Here is an 11,971-nt window from a genome sequence, read left to right on the forward strand (position 1 = left end):
CGCCTCGCCGGGGCTGTGCCGCCCCGCCGCCCCTGTCGCCTCCCCGTGGCCTCCTCCGCCTCCCCTCGCCGGGATCCGGCCGGATCCGGCGAGATCCGGCCCGGATCCGCCGCGCGCGCCTGTCCCCGGCCCCTTCTCCGGCCATCCTCGACTCCTGCGCCGCCGTTGACTTTTCTGAGGTGGTATAAATCTGCTAAGTCCCCGAAATATTTTGCATAATGTTGTCCTGTTCATAGCATCATAACTCCATGCATACTGCTCCATTTTGTGCGTGTAGTATGTCAAATTGTTCGACTCAACGAGTACTTCATTTCATTCCATTGCATCATGTTCATTTGAGTCCATATTGATGCCTGAATCATCGTTGCAAGAGTGCTATATGATGTTGTCTGCTGTCTGTTAACAGAACATGCTCATTTGTCATTTTTGCCATGTTTGATGTGTGCATCTTATGAGGTTCATGTCTACACGTGTTTTGAACTATGTCATGCCATATTTACAGGGGTGTATGCCATGTATTTTTGTGATCAATGTGGTGACTAGAACAAGCATGCAAACTAGGCTTCGTGATGTTGCTGATTTCAGTCCCTGTTCTGCTGTTATTTTGATGCCATGTAAACTTGATGCTATAGAGAGATCCATGCTTATTTTGAGATACTTCAGTAAGGATGTTTTGAACATATGGTTATGCTCTATCCATACCATGCCCCTGGTTGCATTTATAGCTTGCTTTAAATTGTTGTAATCATGCTCCAAAGTTGCTAAATAATGTTGCGGTCAGCCTGTTAACATTAAGTTTAGCTGTTGCCATGTGTTTTGCTAGTGTCCATGCACCCTATGGACTTGATCTTGCCATTCTTAGCTTCATAATCATGTCTTCTTACTGTTGGTTGCCTTGTCATGCCATGTAATGATCTGTGGTGAGTGATACAAGCTCACCAACATGCCTACTTATCGTCGTTCCTGCCATGTTTAAATCTGTAATATAACTTGCCATGTTTACATGGGTGCCATCATATTTTCTGATCCTTTTTGGCTTATGGTCAGTAAAGGACTTTTGTTCTATCATTTTAGTAGATTCATGCGATGCCTTTGTTTGCCATGATATATTCCTGTAACATGTTGTTTGATAGCTCTAAACATTGCAACCTGATGTTATTTCTGCCAAGTCTGAAACTGGTATTATTTGCAATCTTGGCATGTGTGTTTGAGCATGTTCTAGTAGTTTCTGGAGATAGCTCAGTGTTCATGTTTTGTTATGCTTTACCTGTACATCATGCCCGTGTCTTTTGTTTTCATGTTGAGATGCTGTAGCTTATTGTTTTGATGCTTGCAATATGCCTAGTTGCTGTTTTGGACAGATTGTTGCTATAACTTGTATAGTGTGTGTTGAATCGTTGCTCCGTTTTGAGTGTGCTCTATATGAAACTTGCTTAGAATTGCATGTAGTTTCATATTATCATGTTGCATCCTTGTTTGGAGGTGTTTGCTTAATGTTTGTATGCATTTTGCATCAATGCCATGTTTAACTTGTTTTGCTCATATCTTCTAGGCCGTAGCTCCGAACTAAATGAACTTTATATGTAAATTGACTAGAATCTCGTGTAGATCATCTTGGTGCATATTAACTTGCTGTTTAACGACTTGAACATAAGGTTTATTCAGATCTGGACCAATTTCGAAATTTGCATATGAGGACTTACCGGGATTGTTATATGTTGTTCCCGGCCTCATTTAAACTTGCTTTGATGTGTTGTTCTTGAATGCATCATCTCTTGCCATGAGTAGCTTCATGTATTCTTGTCTTGCATCATGTTTGTTGTGCTTCATGTCTTGTCTATGTGTGGTGTGTTTCTTCTCGATAGTTCCCGTTTCGTTGCGATCATGAGGATTCGTTCGTCTACACTTAGTTCGTCTTTGTGGCTTCATCTTCTTCATGGACTTGTTCTTCTTCCTTGCGGGATTTCAGGCAAGATGACCGCTACCCTGGATCTCACTACTATCATTGCTATGCTAGTTGCTTCGTTCTATCGCTATGCTGCGCTACCTATCACCTATCAAGCCATCCCAAATTGCCATGAACCTCTAACCTTTGACACCCTTCCTAGCAAACCATTGCTTGGTGTCGGGGAAACTGATCCACGAACACCTATGGGGCCGGCGGACCGAGCCCCTTTCGGTTCGGCGGGGTGCGGAGGTTGCACGAAGAGCGGATCGAGGCGAAGCACACGAGCAGTTTACCCAGCTTCGGAGCTCTCCGAAGAGATAATACTCCTACTGCTGCTTGTCTGATTGTATTGAGTTCTTGCTCAGGAGCGCTGAGTGCTATAGTACACTCTAGCTGCTAACGAGACCGAGCGTGTGTGATTTTCTGGGTTCGAACCCCCTCTACGTTGCGCATGGGCCTCCTTTTATACGCACAAGGGGTCACCGACAGGTGGCAATTGTAGACAAGGGTAAAAATGGAAAAAGAGGGGTGGTTGGTACATCTACCTGCACAGTACATCCTACCTAACCCTGACGGCAGGGGACAAGGGCATTAAATGCCCATCTGCATCGCCCGAACAGTGTAGAAAAGGACCATCAGGGACGCCACCGCTCGCCATGATGGCAAACTTGTCAGCGTCGCATGCCACCGCGCACCGCTGGCTGCACAGCCTCCTGCCACGCGCGCCTGTAAAGGCCCCAAGGCGACACGTTGGTGGATGTGCTGGAGCGTGGGTACAGAGTGGTTGCCTGCCGCGGCAAGCGCCTTGCCGCGCCCAGAAGCTTGTCGCCCACCGGGCCTTGCTGGGACGCGTGGCGCGTCGCGGCAAGTTCCTCGAAATGCCTTGGTTGGCCTTCCCGGCAAGCTCCTCTTGACGGGGCCTTGTCTCCTTGGCTTGAATACTTTATCCTTGAATGGCTCCAAGGGAACCACGGAGGACCTTGGCGGTCGCCCGGCAAGCCTTGCCGCGGGGTGCTGCAACTGCCGTGCACAAGTTCGGGATACTAGGGGACCCCTACTCTAGTACACCGACAGGAGCCCCCGGGCCTGGGCCACACACGGTGCCGAGCGCTGTTGGGCCAGGCCCAAAACAGGGCACGGGCACGCGCGGCCTGGGTCACGCTGTATCTTACTCCGTATCCACCGCACCCTCCCCGAATGGCACGCGTTGAATGCGGCATTGTGGGAGAGATCGTGGGTGGTTTCTTTATTTGGAAGGGCGAAACGTTCGCCCCCTCCCTCTTTATAAGCAGGGGAAACAGGGGCAGTTTGCCCACTTCGCCGGTTGTTACTCCATTCTCGAAAATCTCCGCCGCTCCCCCCTTCTTCTCAAAGCCGAAAGAGAGCAGCGCTCCGCCCCCCATTGCCACCAGCACCACCAACACCGTCGATCTCCCCCTCCACCTCCGCCATGGCTCCGAAAGCCGACAAGGGGAAAGGCGTGAAATCGGTCGAGGCGCAGCGACTCGCGGCGCTGCGGAAGGAGCGGGCCATCTTCCCCCCTCAGCTTGACGCAAAGGAGCTGAGGGAGCACTACTACCTTTTCTGGTCGACGGAGACGCGAGCGCATCCGCGCACGAAGGTACTCCCGGCTACCGCATCGAGACTGGCTCCGAACGGGTATCCCTTCTTCGCGCTGTTCTTCTACTGCGGGCTCTGCCCGCCCTTCTCTGAATTCTTCTGTGACATCATGAACACCTACGGGTTCCGCCTCCTTGACTTCACCCCCAACGCCGTTCTGACCATGGCAGTTTTCGCACATCTGTGCGAAAACTTTGTCGGAGTCCATTCAAACGTAGCCCTCTTCCGCCACTTCTTCATGCCCCGGGTTGAGAGAGGAGAGCCCCTTGCCGGCGGAATCGCTTGGATCTCGAGAGTCGGCAAGAAGGAAGCCTATCTGGAGGGAGAGCTCCGCAGCAAGTGGGATGAATGGAGAGCAGAGTGGTGCTGGATTGTCAAGGAGAACCCGCAGCCATTTACTGCCCTACGCCAAGCCCCAATAGTACGCGGCAACGATTGGAGCAACGTGGCCCCGGAATATGATAGGCTGAAGATTGCCGTCACCCGTATCCTTCGCCTCAGGCTTGCCGGGCTCACTGTAGGCACTGTTGGCTCAGATTTCCTTCGCCGCCGCATCGCCCCCCTGCAGGAGAGGGGGAGACCCGCCTGGGAGTTCCTGAACTCGGCGGACATCATGAGGTTGCGCCCGGGCCTCAACTTTAATTTCACTGTCCTGGAGCTGGACGCGATGCACCTGGAGCTGTTCAAGCGTGATCCTCAGCATCCATTCATGTTGCCGCGGGATGTCATTCCGCTGTGCAACAATTCTTCGCTTGACCGCATCCGTGCAATGATGCCGCTGTGCGACTCTCACGGAATCGTTCCAACTTGGCAAGAGCCGGCAGACGCCATCGTGCAGGAGTTCTTCGATGGCTTAGTAGAAGTGCCGGTCCGCGCCGATGAGCAGAAGAGCCTCACCCGCGACACCACCGATGCGGAGATGCAGCACATCGCCACCAGGCTGGAAGAGGCGGCGGCAGCCGCTGCCGCGGGTGAGTTTGGATTCACCGTGGAGGAGGCAGAGGCAGCGGAGGCGGCAAGCCTTGCCGAGCGCGAGGAGTTTGCCGGCGAGGAAGGGCCTGCCGGGCCCGAGGATGAGTCGAGTGAGCCCGGCGAGGGAGATCTTGTCGGGCCCGAACCTTCAGGCAGCTTGCCGCAAACGGAGCCCCCAGCTCCGCCAAGAAGGCGTCTCCGCAAGGCCGGGGACGCAGCGGCGCGGCAGACGGGTCAACAGCCGCCGAGCCGTGCGACACGCTGTACCGCGGCAAGCACTGTTGCCGCGGGAGCGCCTCACGCCGCTGCGGCAACCGGAGCTGGGTCTTCCCGGTCCACCGCTACTGCTCCTGCCAAGCGGACAAGGGAGCCTACTCCTCTGCCTCGTCGCACCGGAGGCGAGCCAGACTTCGATCTCTCCGCGCTCAGCTCCGACGAGGAAGAAGAAGAGTAAGATTCCTTGCTGTACTTGTAGTTCTTCAATTCTTGCTGCCTTGTCTTGTGTCTCATTTGCTTCTGAACCTGTTACTTTTCAGAACTCTGGCCTAGAGAGAGGCGAAGAGAGCCAAGGCCCCGGTGATCGTCATCGAGGACGACCCCACCACGACGGCAGAGGACATGTCCGAGACCACCTTGTCGGACCCGGCAACCATTTCTCAAAGCAGCCCCAGCGCAGCCCCCCACGTAAGTATATGGTTTACTTTATGCTGTCAGGCGCGCATGGGTGCTCTTCTTTTGCTGATATCTGTCTGTTGGTTTGTGTAGGAGCAGAGCAGCCTCACCAGGAGGGCCCGGAGGCCGCTCCCGAAGCGCCATCTGCTTCGACTACACCGCCAAGGGAGGATTCCCCGGCAAGGGAGCATTCTCCGGCAAGGGAGAATTCTCCGGCGGCAGTTCTCCGGCAAGGGACAGCGCCAGTGATCCTCCGGTGGTTGAGACCACGACTGCAGATCCTAGCACATGTAACTCTTTTGCCTGAAAACTTCCCTTGGATTCTTCTTCTTCTGATTTTCTTTTTAAATATTTGCTTGACCTTTCTCCCCTCTTCGGTCGTCAGATCCACCTGCCACAGAGCCGATGGAAACCGAGGCCGCCGGCGAGGAGAATGCACGTGGCAACAATGACGACGCCGCCGCCACCGAAGAAGAGGCCGGTGCTGATGATCCCGCCGGCGAAGAGGCCGCCAAGGCTGCCGCCGCAGAAGCTGGCAAGGAATCCGGCGATCGTACTGACGGCCCCGAGGCTGCAGGAGCGCTGGGCGCTGCACCGACCGCCGATCCCTCTGCCGCTGCTGCAGTGCCAGGCTCTGAAGAGCCCCAGCCCGGCGCCTATTTGAAGGCCGGCGATGGCGTCTTCATCAAGCTCCCTTGGGCATCGAGCTCCAGGGCGCCGGTCGAAGGAGAAACTTTTGACGAAGAGGTGCTCGACTCCGCTGGGCTGGCGCTGGTCGACGCGCCAAGCAGCAGCAGCGACGAGCCTGAGGAGGAGCGGCTGCTGCGGAAGCTGCTATCGCTCTACCGCGCCCGACAAGCCAAGCTGGCGTCCCGAGAAGCACTTATCGCGAGGGCGGGAGTGGATATTGAGAAGCGCGCTGAGAAGCTCCGGGGTCTCAGGCAGGAAACTCTCCGGTCCCTGGCGGAGGAGCGGGAGCAACTTCTCGAGGAGCGGAAAGCCTTCCTCCTCGCGAAGGATGAGGTTGAAGAGAAACAACGGCTTGTCGCCGAAAGTCTATTTGCGCAGGAAGGAGAGCTGGCGCAGCGCAAAGTCAACCTTGACAGCCACGAGGAGGAGCTTGCCGCGCGCGAGCAAGCAATTGGCGGGGCTCTCAAGGAAGCAAGGGATGCTGCCGAAGCTGCCGAGGCCGCCAAGAAGGAGCTGGAAATGAAGGTAGCGCAGCTGGAGGTTGATCTCAGGGCGAGCGGCGAGGAACTTGCCGCTCTCAAGCGTGAGCGCGAGAAGGATGCTGCCGCTCATGGTGAACTGCAGGGCCTTCTCCCAGAGAGGAGCAAGGAGCTTAGCGCCGCCAAGGACTCCAATGCGGACCTCGAGTTGAAGCTGGCCACTTTGACTCAGACACTGGACGGCGCCAGGGAGCGGGAGGTGGCCTTGTCGGAGAAGATCAAGGCCGACGAAGCGCTGCTGGCGAGTGCTGCTCCCTCCCAAAATGCTTTTAGGGAGACAGTGGAGCACTGGACCGAGGGTCTGGTGAATATTGCCGCCGCCATCGACGGGGAGCTGGCGCAGCTAGGGATGGAGGATCTCGGGTACTCCTCCGACGAGCACCTCCAACCCAGCGCCAAGCTCAGCTTGTTCTTCAAGGGCGTGGCGACGGCCCTCCAGTGACTCCGGGAGAAGATCCCAAAGCAGCTGGCCGACGAATCGCACAGGATCTGCGCGGGGGTTCTTCAGAAGGTGCTGGTGAAGGTGGCCTTCCGCAACCCGGGCCTCAACCTCACCAATGTCCTCAAGTCCCTGCCTCCAGATGCTGATCTGGAAGCGCTCAAGGCCCTTGTCGCACCCATTGTGGACAAGGTGAGCGAGATCAAGAGGGTTGAGGGCGATCGCGTAGACTAGGCCGCCCGTTTTCTCTTTTTCCTTGTCGCTGCTGGTCATGTCATGAGAACAATCTGTTAGAGTTGCGACAAGTTATCTTGTAATATGACTCTATTTTGGGTAGAGATTTGCTATGTTATTCCCTTTACTTGATTCCTTCCTTTGTATGTTTTTGCCCTACGCTTTTAGGGAACTTGTCGGCGCAGGCACCTGAGCCGCGAGCGCTGAGTGCGGGACGTCAGCAGCCTGCTGGCGGTGCCTCTTCCGACAAGAAACCTTGTCGCAACTAGTCGCAGCTCACTTAAGTTGTTGAGCGGACTCGAAACAAAGTAAGGGCGCAACTAGCTACGAGTTGGTTCCTCCGCGCACGGGTTTACCATACAAAGTACGGTCGTTCGAGGAAGATAACTTAAAAATTTAAAACTGATTGCTCAAACTTTGGCAACTTAGCTTTTCGGTCGTTTGTTTTCCGGTAAGGCGAAACTTCCTTGAACGATGCCTGGCCCACACCATTATCTTCTCCTTTCCCCCCGGCAAACCTGTGTGCGAGGGAACCTTCCTTTCCTTTGAGAAAGAGAAAGAAGAGAAAATAAAGATATGGAGCCTTAAGGCTCGTTATTGCTTACCGGGGGTGGTGCTGCACAAAGTGTCAGATAATGCTTGCAAATATAAAGTAGAAAGCATGAAATTGACAAGATGTGCGGAGCACATGAGCTTTACTTGTGCACGGGATCTGCGCCCGGCTTTGTACAAAGGATTACATGCAACATCGGCAAGACTTGTACAAAAGGTGGTTGCCGGAACGGGTTCCGGCAACCGCGCCCTACGGGTAAAACTTACGAAGATGCTCGATGTTCCAGGAGTTGCTCACCGGAATGCCATCTTCGGTCTCAAGGCGGACATCGCCAGGCCTAGTGACTCGTTTTACCCAGTAAGGGCCTTCCCACTTCGGCGTCAACTTGTTGGAATTCTTGGCGGACTGAACGCGCCGAAGAACAAGGTCGCCTTCCTCGAAACTTCTGGCATTAACTTTGCGGCTATGGTAGCGGCGCAAAGCTTGCTGGTATCGAGCAGCTCGTACAGCACCCTGAAGACGGTCCTCCTCAAGGAGCAGCGCGTCATCTTGTCGCAGCTGCTCTTGCTCAAGCTCATCATAAGCGAGCACTCGAGGCGACCCGTATACGAGTTCCGTGGGGAGAACTGCCTCTGCTCCATAGACTAGAGCGAAAGGTGTCTGGCCAGTGGCTCGATTTGGCGTCGTCCCAATCAACCAAAGAACCATCGGCAGCTCCTCGATCCAGTTCTTTCCGCACTTGTGCAGCCTGTCGAAAGTTCTGGTCTTGAGCCCGCGCAACACTTCAGCATTTGCCCTCTCTGCTTGACCATTACTTCTCGGGTGAGCAACATAAGCGAAGCAGACCTTGGCGCCAAGGCCTTGGACGTATTGCATGAAGGTGCGGCTCGTGAATTGCGTGCCGTTGTCGGTGATGATCCTGTTAGGGATCCCAAAACGGCAAACAATCGACCTGAAGAACTTGACTACTGACTGTGCTGTCACCTTCCTCACTGCTTCCACTTCCGGCCACTTTGTGAACTTGTCGATCGCAACGTACAAGTACTCAAAGCCCCCGACAACTCGGGGAAAGGGGCCGAGGATGTCGAGCCCCCAGACTGAAAATGGCCAGGATAAAGGGATTGTCTGGAGAGCTTGAGCTGGCTGGCGTATCTGCTTGGAATGGAACTGGCACGCTTCACACTTGGTTACTTGTGCAGTTGCATCCTGGAGGGCTGTCGGCCAAAAGAAACCTTGCCGGAACGCTTTGCCGGCAAGTGCTCTTGCGCCAATGTGGTGACCACATATGCCTCCATGTATCTCTGCCAACAGCTTTTGTCCGTCTTCCCGGTGAATACACTTCAATCTCACGCCGTTGAGTCTTCTTCTGTACAGTGTGTTGTCAACAAACTGGTACATACTTGACTGCCGGGCTACTCTTTCCGCTTCTTCTTGCTCTTCGAGAAGTTCTCCTGTCTGAAGGAAACGGACAATCTGCTGTGCCCATGCTGGAGCTTGCGGCTCGACAACAAGGACTAAAGGCGCATCTGCTGCTGTGGGAACATCCGCTTCTACGGCAAGAACCTGTGGCTCTGCCGGAGCTTGATGTTCCCCGGCAAGCTTGCCGGAGCAAAACTTGTCGGGAGCGTCTGCTTCAACGGAACAAACCCTAAGGCTTGTCGGAGCAGACTGCTCCTCAGCATCCTTGGTGTTGATTTTGGGGACCTTCTTGGCGGCGGCTTCGGGGAGCTCTGCCAGAAAATAGTCACCAGAAATCAACTTCCTCTTCTTGCTCTATCCAGTTGATGGCGTTACAGACGGTTGAGTCAGCTTGAGCACAAAGATCCCTGGTTCCACAGGTAACTTAAGTGCAGCGCACTTTGACAGGCCATCGGCAATGTCATTCTGAGCTCTTGGAACATGTTCCGTCTGTAGGCCGTCAAAGTGCTCTTCTAGCTTTCTCACTTCATCAACGTAAGCTTCCATCAATGGACTCTGATAATTCTTGTTCACTTGGCGGACGACAAGCTGTGAGTCACCCCTGACAATGAGCTTCTTGATCCCAAGGTCTGCCGCGATCCTGAGACCGGCAAGCAATCCTTCATACTCTGCAGTATTGTTCGTTGCTTGCTCCTTGGGAAAGTGCATCTGGACTACGTACTTGAGGTGCTCTCCGGTGGTGCAACTAGTAGCACGCCCGCACCGGCGCCTTGCAGCGAGAAGGCACCATCAAAGTACATTAGCCACTCTTTGCTCGCTTCCTTGACGGGGATGCTCATTTCTAGAATTTCTTCATCCTGTGTTGGCGTCCACTCTGCTATGAACTCTGCCAATGCTCTGCTTTGGATAGTTGAAGTGCTTTCAAACTTGAGGCCAAAGCTTGACAGTTCCAGTGCCCACTCGACAATCCTGCTTGTCGCTTCCGGATTTTGCAATATCCTCTTCAGCGGAAAACGAGTGACGACTGTGATCTCATGTGCTTGGAAGTAATGGCGCAGCTTTCTCGAGGCCATGAGGAGGCCGAAAAGCAATTTCTGCACACCAGAGTACCTTGACCTAGCCCCCTGCAGAAGGGAACTGACAAAGTAAACTGGGCACTGCACCATTCTTTTCTGCATCTTCTCATGCTCCTGCGCAGATCCATCCTTGTCGGGACCAGAGCTTGCCGGTGAAGTCCCCTGCTTGTCACTAGATGTGTCTGCTGTGGTTGCTGGCTCATCATCCGCCTCCCTCTCCGCTACTAACGCAGCACTAACCACTTGATTGGTTGCCGCTATGTATAGCAGCAACTTCTCTTGTGGCTTAGGTGCGACAAGTGTTGGAGTGGAGGACAGGTATCTCTTCAAGTCCTGTAGCGCAGCCTCCGCCTCCGGAGTCCATTTCATTGGACCTGCCTTTTTCAAAATTTTGAAAAATGGCAGGGCGCGCTCAGCAGACCTAGAGATAAACCTGCTGAGAGTAGCTACGCAACCGGCAAGTCTTCGTACATCCTTGACGCGCTTCGGTGCTTCAATCTGCTCAATGGCCTTGATCTTGTCGGGATTGGCCTCAATTCCGCATTGAGACACAAAGAACCCGAGAAGCTTGCCGGAGGGGACTCCAAACACGCACTTCTCGGGGTTAAGCTTGAGGTTGATCTTGTGCAGATTTGCAAAGGTTTCGTCTAAATCTTGAATCAGAGTCGCCTTGTCGTTGCTCGTGACCACTATGTCATCCATGTAGGCTTCCACGTTTCTGTGCATCTGTGGCTCAAAAGCGTGATGGACTACTCTTGCAAATGTTGAACCAGCATTCTTTAAACTGAAGGGCATCCGTACGAAACAGTATGTGCCACATGGGGTGATGAATGCGGTCTTCTCCTCATCCTCTTCTGCCATGAAGATCTGATGGTATCCTGAGTATGCATCAAGAAATGAAAGCAAGTCACATCCGGCCGTGGAGTCAACAATCTGGTCGATGCGCGGCAAGGGAAATGGGTCTTTGGGACAAGCTTTATTGACATCGCTAGAGTCGATACAAAGCCTCCATTTCCCGTTCGCCTTACTCACGACTATAGGATTGGCCAACCACGTAGGATGGAGCAATCCTCTGACAAGGCCTGCTGCTTCCAATTTCTTGATCTCTTCTGCAATGAATTCTTGGCGCTCCACTGCCTGTTTCCTGACTTTCTGCTTGACGGGCCGCGCATGAGGACAGACGGCAAGATGGTGCTGGATTACTTTCCTGGGAACACCGGGGATGTCAGACGGTTGCCACGCAAACACGTCGACGTTCGCCCGCAGGAAAGCAACGAGCGCGCTTTCCTATTTAGGGTCGAGAGTGGCACTGATGGTGAAGGTACCACCAGTGCCGTCCTCCTTGGCGGACACCTTCTTGGTCTCTGGTGGAGCTGCCATTGTCTTCTTACACTTGCCGGTGGAGCTCAATGGTGCGTCCTCGACGGTAGCGCAGCACTCCGAAGAGGTGCGCTTGCCGGAGTGGGCATCAGAGCTCTTGCCGGACTTGGTCTTCTTCTTCGCCCCGGGAGCTTCAACGGCAAGTAACTTGCGATCTGTTGCTGCTGCTGCTTCCCGGTAGATCTTGTCGGCGCAAATAAGAGCATCCTTCTTGTCGCCAGGGACAGAGATGACACTTATCGGGCCTGGCATCTTCAGTATGTTGTATGCATAGTGAGAGGCTACCATGAATTTGGCGAGCGCTGGACGGCCGAGTATCCCATTGTAAGGCAATGGAAAATCAGCAACGTCAAAAGTGACCCTCTCAGTCCTGAAGTTCAACTCGCTGCCAAATGTTACCGGCAACGTGATCTTCCCCTTCGGCTTGCT

This window comes from Triticum dicoccoides, chromosome 4B (genome assembly GCF_002162155.2).
Source record: "Triticum dicoccoides isolate Atlit2015 ecotype Zavitan chromosome 4B, WEW_v2.0, whole genome shotgun sequence".
Lineage (NCBI taxonomy): Eukaryota > Viridiplantae > Streptophyta > Magnoliopsida > Poales > Poaceae > Triticum > Triticum dicoccoides.